This window comes from Poecilia latipinna, unplaced genomic scaffold (genome assembly GCF_001443285.1).
Source record: "Poecilia latipinna isolate Pla-1442-1.1 unplaced genomic scaffold, P_latipinna-1.0 Scaffold289, whole genome shotgun sequence".
NCBI lineage: Eukaryota > Metazoa > Chordata > Actinopteri > Cyprinodontiformes > Poeciliidae > Poecilia > Poecilia latipinna.
Window position 1 is genome coordinate 547,504 of NW_015112905.1, and position 9,184 is coordinate 556,687.

The 9,184-nt window shown below is 37.6% G+C and overlaps 1 protein-coding gene across 9 annotated transcripts in view; it reads right to left on the reverse strand.

Annotated features, from left to right (window-relative positions):
* Nucleotides 1-1,138: 1,138 nt before the first annotated feature.
* Nucleotides 1,139-9,184, reverse strand: part of celf6 (CUGBP Elav-like family member 6) — a 163,901-nt gene continuing 155,855 nt past the window's right edge. For 7 of the 9 annotated variants that reach the window (XM_015034159.1, XM_015034160.1, XM_015034156.1 and 4 more), the window contains one exon: nucleotides 1,139-2,740. The gene's annotated coding sequence lies outside the window, so the exon portion shown is untranslated. Of the gene's footprint in view, nucleotides 2,741-6,016; nucleotides 6,089-6,125; nucleotides 6,225-9,184 lie in introns of those variants that run through there. The other 2 variants (XR_001425178.1, XM_015034154.1) reach the window with 2 other exon arrangements.

The following is a 9,184-nucleotide window of genomic DNA, read 5'->3' on the forward strand; positions in this document are numbered from 1 at the left end:
AATGTATAGAGGCTTATGATTGCGGTGTGATTAGGGAATGGTGAAAAACATGTTTAATATAGTGCAAGAGATAATTGAAGTGTAGTGAGCACCGGCAGTAGCTCAGTAGGTTAAAAAAAAATCAGTGGGGTGATGGTGAACAGCTGTGATTTGAAAGGGTGTATGTAATGTTCAAACATTAAAAAAAAGTCACAATAAGACGAGGTGGTTGACAAAGCTTGGATCAAGACCTTCAGCCCACTTAAATGGCAGAGGTGGAGCATTAGAAATATGGAATATGCCGGCACTTCTATTGGTTAACCTCTCCGCGTTGTTGTGTCAAAATCTTGAGGAAAGAAAAGGCAAGAAGAAGGAGTCCAAGCAGGAAGTATGATCTGTTTGGAAATAAATACAGGTTCTTCGGAAGCATACATCGCAGATCCATAATATTTGTCGCCAAAGGCTTGACTACCATTTCTAATTTTGTCAGCAACATTGTGCTGCAACAACCATGAAGCATCACTTAAGAAGGATGTAAATGTGATAAGCCGCTGATTTCCTCTCTTTCTGCTCGACTCCTTGCCTTGCCCTGCCTCTTAATGCCAGCTGTCAGTGCTCAGAAGGGCTGGTTTAAGGATGCGAGCTGGTGTTCTGCAGAGCAAATTAGGAAGTGCTCATAGTGACTGAAAACAACCAGCGCTCCTCCCCGACTCCAAACATATTGATCGGGCTTTACAGAGGAGTCCACATGTACAGCTCTGAAACAGTCAAAAAAAAGGCAACAGGACTCTAAATCAAAAAGTGACAGCAGTAGAGTGCTTTACTCTGAAAAGCTATGGATGGCTTGAGCGAGGACGATGAGTAGTTCCTACATTTCATAGATTTAGTCTGTTTAAAGTAGTAGCTTTTTCTCATAAGTCCCATGTTGTATAAAGGGGGAAAAATGGTCAGGGAATATGCTTAAAGTAAGATTCGTATAATTTATGTTCAGCTGAGCTAAATGAGCCTTAAAAGCCTACCCTATTTCTCCTTGAATGTATTAGATTACATTTGTGTTTATTTTTATCTGCTAACAGATAAGATGAAACTTTTGTCACTCTAAACTGCAATGCCTCCATTAGACACAGATAGCCTAGGCTTGTCATTCAGACGTCCCTGCTTTTTTTTTTTTTTCCCGGCATTAACTTGAGTAGAGAACCACAAGGTTAGTTCATTGCTAAACACAGTTCATTCTGCTGGCAGTTTCAGTAGCTGTTGCCCTACTCCTCCTCTCGTGCCTTTTCACTGTTCTCTTCATGGTCATCTGTCTGCCATTTTATCCATCTCATTTCAGTCATGTGTGGCTTCAAAATATACAGTTTATGATGCAATACAAAAGGTCAAGGGGAATGAACAGAAAGAGCGGGAAGAAAAAGACACCCCATGTCCATTTGACTTGGTCTTTTCAGTGGATTGTCGCTTGAACACAAAGGCCAATGAGAAGCCTTAAATATCTGCACGCTGTCTGTCACAGACATCACGGAGTTCAGTCTTCTTTGTCTCTTGTTTTCCTTTTTAGTCTGCTAGATCAGTCTCTTTAGCTGTCAGAGAGTACAGTGCCTTATACATCATGATGAGTGGGATATCCAGTGGCTGTTACCTTTACATCTAAGAGAAAAAAAAATGAACATGTACCATCCAAAGGCATGGATAAATGTTTTTGTTACTCCCTCTTTCACCAACTTTTAATGGGAAATTAAATGATTTGTTTTAACAACAGCAAAAATTTGCAAATGCACTTTTTTTTCTAGTCTACATCACTATTCTACAACCTGCTGCTAAAATCAGCATCCAGAGCAAAAGATCAGCCCCTATACTACGACTCCATGTCTTTTTTTAATACATTATTTCCATTTTCTTTTATTCGTTCTTACAGTAAGCCACTGGATATTGATTTAATGATTCTTTTTTTCCACTATGAGTAAATACTTGCAGCTACAAGGTATGAGTTTTTAAATATATATTTATATATTTATATATTTATAATCTTTTAAAAAGCATTTAGTCCTTTGGTCCCTATTTCCTAAGGAATGATGCATGTAAATTATCCTGGATTTCCCCACTCCTCTCCTTTTCTTCTTCTTGTTTTTCCACTTCGATGCAGAGCTTGCCCTGTCACAGAGCACAACACCTGTGTAGGCACAAAAACCAAAATGGCAGCAGGCTGGTGTGTGTGTGTGTGTATATTAGTGTGTGTGTGTGCGCACGCACACACGCATGGATTTGCTTCAGTTCTTGTGTTGGCATTTGCACGTATTTATACATGTACAGAGTTTTTTTTTTTTTTTAGTTTTTCATTCATTAAGTGCAGCTTGTTTAATTTCTTGTATGTTTGGTTTATTTATTTTTTTTTTATATTTCTTTAAGTGAGTTTATCTGTATCCTGTGTCAGTATGCATGCTTTGAGCATAATGAGTCTATAAAGTTTTTTTTTTCTTTTCATCATGTCTAAAAAACAGCAGCAAAAAGTTGGTCTCTGCAAAAAATCTTCTTCCACAGATGCCAAAGCAAAAAAGGGAAAAGAGAGGCATTTGCGAAGAAAGAAAAAAACTAAAATGATAATAAAAAACAACAACTCTGGGATCCTTCTTTCAGTCACCCAATCTTTCAGCGGCTTTCCAGGAGGATCAAGGGACCACCCTTTCTTCATGATATGTAGCAGAACGAGGAGTCTTTGTACTTTTACTGCACTTGTGGAAATAAGGTGTTGTGGCCCTTCATCCTGTGACACAGAGAGAGGAAAAGAGAAAGAGACAGGAAAGAATAAGGTGAGTGGATTCAGGAAGGCTGTAGCAAACATGCTCAGGGTTGCTGGCTCCTGGTTATCACACAGACTGACAGGCACAGCCAACAGCGAGAGGAACAGACGGGAAGAAGAAGAAGAAAAAAAAACAGTGTGTCAATCACAGCCAGAAATAAGTGGGCTAGAGGTGGGGTGGGAGATCTGTGTTAAAACCATATGGAACAGACATCTACACTGTGACAGCACTAATCCAAGGAAGGCCTAATTTAAACTGACTGGGTTTTTACTGCTCGGAAAAGAAAAGCTGCTTGAGACATTGCTGTCATTCATCTCTTTGTTAATTCCCTACAAACAAAAAAAAACTACAAAAGAACATGAGAGATAAAAAGGAGAAAACAAGTGTTAAAGAGAGTTAAAACCGCGTAATAATTAGAGTGACAGAAAACCGATGGTTAGAAAAGAAATGTGAACATGTCAACAAATGGCCTCTAATTTGGAAACCCTTCCCTGTCTATGTGTTGGATTGACATCATGCACCAGTACTGAATGTGTTGGAGCTGCTAAGCTTTGGATATAAAAGAATATGTTTACTGCCCGTCAGGGCTAATATGTTGTGAACTATGATGCAGTTTGAAGAAAGGAAGCAAAATCACAGCAAATCACTCTGGGAATGAACATGAAAGGGTCTGACTTTCTGACGGGAACACACGCCTGGGTGCTCTCTTTGTTCTACCTTTCCATTTCTGTAAATGAGCTTGTTACAGTTTCATAATAGATCTGCTTTTTCTGACACGGCCTAGATTCAAAATTATTTGTTGCGAGTAACAAAGCCAGCCCAGCCATTAGTGACATATGGCTCTAACAATCCCAATTACAGATGCATTCTTTTGTACGTTATAAGGGCATTTCTACCTTTATGTGTAGCACAAATCAAACAGACAGCGGTTTTTAAAATTTATCTATTTTTCCACATGAAAAGAGCTTCCTTGAAGGCTATTTCAAACACCAAGTGTGTCAGATCATAAACAATAATTCTTTATTTCTTTAGAAGGTATATTAAAACCCGCATGTTACCACCTTCTTAGAATGCACCGTAAAAGACTCCTCGTACTTGAGCATCAGAGTTGAGGCCAGAAAAACTTTATTTCTCACTGTTTGTGCACCCCTCTCCCCACCCTCCCACTGAGTTCAGTGAATAGAAAAACTACAGGAGGGTGAGTCACCTGCAGCTCTTCTGAAACAGGGCAAGGGAAATTTGATGACTCCTTTCAGGATGGCCTTGGGTGTATCAACAAACCAACTTGCAAAGAAAGGACCTTTTTCATTGTGAATCTGTTTGCTGTCAGTTTTCCACATGTCAAGTTGTGTGACATTTGAACAGCAGAAAATAGGAATTTGTTTATCTGTTGACATGGTAAAAATATAAAAACACAACTACAGCGCAATGTCATTTATACACGTGAAACTGTAATATTTTGTGTTGTGACGACAAACTTGAATATATTTTATTAAAGGTTTTATGTGAAAGACAAACTGAAAAGTTGTAAAGTGTAAAATGAAGGAAATGTGTCACATACTTGGGTGTTTCAGTTTAGATTGGTGTTGGTTTTCTTAGTTTGTTATTAATGTTTGTAAGGTTTTGCTACATTCACGTCATTTCTTTCCGTTCATGATTGTTATTAGTACTGTGCAATTCCAGTTTATTTATTTGTGGTCAATTTTAATCTATTTTTTTTTATGTTCTTCCGTCTATGTATTTTAGTTTATTCTCTCAGATCAGCATTAGTCTTTTTAGCGTTGCTTGTAATATTAAAAATCGTATAAATTCAGGGTGGCCATGTTTGTTTTATTGAGGACGTAAAGGATTTAGATATTATCAAAATGACAGTGGGATTAATGTATTTTTAGTTCTACCTCCTACATTTCAGTTTTTTACATGTCCGATCATTGATTATCATAAACTGATCAAGATCTGATCAAATTTTCGCAATGCGCAGCCTTCAAATGTAGCATTTCGAAAACATGGTGCACCTGAAAATGTTCTGGTCAGTTAGAACAAAAGAGGGCAATTCTCAAAGAAATCTTTTAGTGGTTCCAAAAGACCTGAGAGGGCAGAGGTACATCTGTCATTTGAACAATCACCCTTTAAAGTCACTACAGCCACAATGGAGAGGTTTCGATCAAACCATATCCACACAAAGGACACATGTGTAGTACATGCTGGAAATGGTTCAGTCAAAGTTCAGATTTAAACTGTGCTGAGTCTGTGGCAAGACTTGAAAACTGATGTTCACTGACACTCGAAGAAATCTGATAATGTCAGCGGTTTGGAGTAAAGGTGGTTTTCTCATAGGGAGGCTGATCAAAAAGTATGTCACAAGCCCAGATTTTTTATAAAAAAAAATATTGAGAACCATCTGCTATTTCATTTCCACTTCACAATTATGTTACTTATTTGTGTTGGTATACAATGCAGATTAGCAGAAAAATCCCTTAAGATCTGTGGTTGAAAAGTGACAACATGAAAGTTCAAGTGGCATGATAACCAGTCAACATTTAGAGTATCTTAAGGGAACTGATTTTGTTTATGTGGGTCTACAGGTCTGCTTCATCTCTTTTATTTCTTCCGCTTTGCATCCTCATGAATAAATAAATAGGAAATGATTCTTATGTTAGACAAACAAAATGGTTTTGCAGACGAATTCCCCGTGTAGAAGGAATGCACAGAAAGGTGTAGTGTCAACATTCACCGAAACACAAAGGGAATGCAATCGGTTACGCGAACGAAGGGTCACCCTGGGTATTTCCCATCTAAACAGCTGTTGAGTAGATGAAGAAAAAGGTCCTTTTTGCAAAATTAAATTTAGGGTTTTGTGAAAGGAGGACACTGTGGACATGAATGCAAAGAGATAGAAAAATAAAAAGTACAGTACATCCATACACACAAATCCCACAAGAGGACAAGGTACACGGTACAATGGCACAAAGAGCTAAAGGCCACTTCCAGTTATAATCAACAAACCAACCAGTCAGCATGTCATTTTACAGGTACCAGCCAAGAAATTCATCGACTACCGCACTCCACAAACTGCCAATGTACAATATAAAGTATATATATAATATATATATGGAAGGAGGGCAGAATATAAAGAGATAGAGTTTAGAGATGTCAACCAACGCCACGTCATGCAACGCAGTCACAGTCCCACCACATGACGTCATCCAGAAGAAAATGACACCATGGGTTCAACTTACAGCTGTGGGAACTTGGCCCCATGACAGGTGTCGGTGGGGTGTGTGGCTATAGCGGAGAAAGGCCACCTCACACTGTGATTGGCCATGTCAGGTTGCCAGGTCGGTGGGGGTGAAAAAAAAAGAAAGAAACAGTGGGATTTTCTTTTCCTTGAGTCAGATTTCAAAGAACCCCCTGTATGTTTGTGCGCCACAATTTCACTTATTTTGCCTGTCAAATCAAATGTATTCATTATGATCATTAAACTAGAAAACAGACAGTACAACAGAGCAAATGATATTCAGCTCAGCACAGAACATCAAAAAGGTTTTTATTTGTTCTTCTGTCTGGTGGTAAAACATTCCCAAACTGACAACATTTGCAGGTTAAGAGGTTGAATTTACGTTTATATTCACAAAGATAACCCTAAAGGCAGAAATGCATATTTCAGAAACTTGTCCTGTCTTCAGTAATTGGATTTGCCTTGCATTGTTTGCTGTGAGGGTGGCTGTACAGTGAGTGCTTCACTGCTTTTTTGCATTAAGTTTATCTTTAAGACACAGAATGGAATTTTAGAGTAGCGAGGCTCCTGAGACCAGAAGAGAAGAATGCTGTCTGATCTTGTTTTTAATTCAACTTCAAAGCAACATTGTCAGAGTCAGAGAAAACAGCAGCCTCTGTACTTATCTACATATTGAAGTTTTTTTTTTTTTATAAAGAAGCATTTTGCAGTTTGCATTTGTAGCAATTGAGATTATGGAATAACTGAATTAAAAAACAATATAGACAAGTTACTGCTCTTTTTCAATATTTTGTTTGTCGATGTGCATCTCTGCAAATCAGAATGTTAAAAAGTAATTTAGATAATTAAATTGAAATAGGGAAACTCAATCCTCTCACACACAGGGTGATGCATTTTAAGCTTCTTATTTTTTTGTTAGTTTTGATGACTGTGGCATGCAGTTAATGAAAACCCTAAATTAAGTTTTTCAGGAAAGTAAAATATTATGCAAGACTGATAAAAACTAAGTTTTTAAAAGAAAAATGAAAAGCATTACAAGGTAACTGAACTTAATACTTGGTAGAAGCTTCTTTTGCATGAATTGCTGAATCATTTGGTGGCTTGGAGGTGATCACCCTTCGGCTTTGTGGGTGTAAAGGAAGCTTAGGTTTTTCTAACGGCCTTTTGCTCTTCTGCATTGTTGGATCTGTTGTCTCTTCCTATTGACCTAAACCCCGTAGAGAAGCTACATGATTAAGGGCAGGGAAGTTTGCTGACCAGGCAAGCACAGAGATATTAAGGCCATCAGATCAGGCATCGATGGTTTTGTCAGTGTGGACAGGTGCAATATCTTTCAGGAATAGGATTTCAGCATCTCTGTTACTCTTTTCATTAGACGAAAGCAAGAAGTCCTCTACAATTTCCTTGGTAGATAGCTGTGCTGACTTTGGAGTGGATGAAATTCAATTAACTGCCACCAGAAGAACATGGCTCCCAAACTCATCACTGACAGTGGGAACCTTAAAATGGGCCTCAAGTATATTTGATTCTGTGGATCTCTCTTACGTTACATTTATTTTTAAATGAAATGCACAATTTTCAATCTGAGAGGACCTTGGGACAGAAATCGTTCTCTCTTTCTTTCTCTTAGATCAAGTAAGGTGCTTTTGTGATCTCTCTGGCTTTTTTCTTGTGGAGGATCTCAGTGGTTGTCTGCTAAATAACTGCACAGCAGTCTTTTCCTTGATTATGTTGAACATAATATAGTATTTCTGTACTTAAAATGTTTTTTCTTAGTCTTACGTACTTTTTAAAATTTAACAAACAATTTTCCTGGTTTTTATTAGCTTAACAATGACCACTTGGAATATATTTCTTGGTGTATTATTAGAATATATAGTGTTTTAATATTTAAAGTTAATTAACTTATAATAATTGTCACATTTTTTGAGATGTTCCTGTAATCGTTGTTGTCCTTTAAGAAACTAAAAACCTTCAACTTTGAAAAAATAAACACAAATAAAAAATGGACTCAGTGTTTTTCTTGGCTTATTTCCAGTTTTGTTGTGTTTTTTTTTTTTTTTCTTCTTTTCTAAACTACAGCTACAGAAATGGTCTGGTAACTTCAGAGAAAGTGAAATGGACTGAGCCGGACGAAAGACAAAGGAGGACACTGAAATATTCACACACACACACATACACACAAACAGGCACAAACACACTTCCTGATTAAGTGATGGAATGTTAATGTGGGTAATGGATTTACTTTGCGACTTTTAAAGTATATCCTAATGACTGCTCTGTCATCCGGCAGAGTCGCAGGATATTTACCATTTGTCCCTGTGACTGTGATAAATCAAATTCACCCTACCATCTTTTTTCCTCTTTGTGTGTCAGCTTTGAAAGCTTCTCCACAATTAGCAGGCCATAGCTCCATTCAAATGCTGTCAGGGAACTGATAGAAGGTGCATTCATCATTTGTACTGCATATGCCATCCTGTGGCTTTTAAAGAGGCACATCTAAAACAAGCAAGTGGTAATACCATGCATTCATTTATGGGGGGATTGAATCCAGGCTTATGTTATTGTAATGAAAAGTAGTCCTGCCAGTTGGGATTTGAGAGCATGCATCTATATTATTTTTGCGCTTGGCAGCTGTGGTTTGTAAACAGATGGGCGATGATTATTTGAATCAGTTGTGACACTGTGAAGTTAGTCTATTCAGGGATCCTGGTGCTAAGAGCAAGCCATGTCTATATTGGTATATATGAAAGCTCATATGTTCTGGGATCAAAATGTGAAGTAATCAAGATATATACGGCGGCAAGCAAAACCAGAAGATCACCCAGAAAGGTAACCGTGCTGCTAAGTATGATTCCTTAGTTGCTGTTGCACTTCACAGGAGTACCAGAAATATGTTCACACAATATTTAAAAACATTTAGGGACATATTCAACAAATGCCCTATGTATAAATTAAAACCATAACTGGCCAAAGGAAAAAAATAATTAAATAAATGTGATGCATAAAATATTACTGCAATACTTACATTGGAGGGTTTCCCTGCCAATGTCAAGCATCTTAAACTACTTTTACCTCCGTAAAGTTTAAGTCAATATATAATAGAATAGTAGAAACACAGCAATGTTGCCCCAGAGTTCCTTGCAGGTACAAATTTGATTTAATAAAC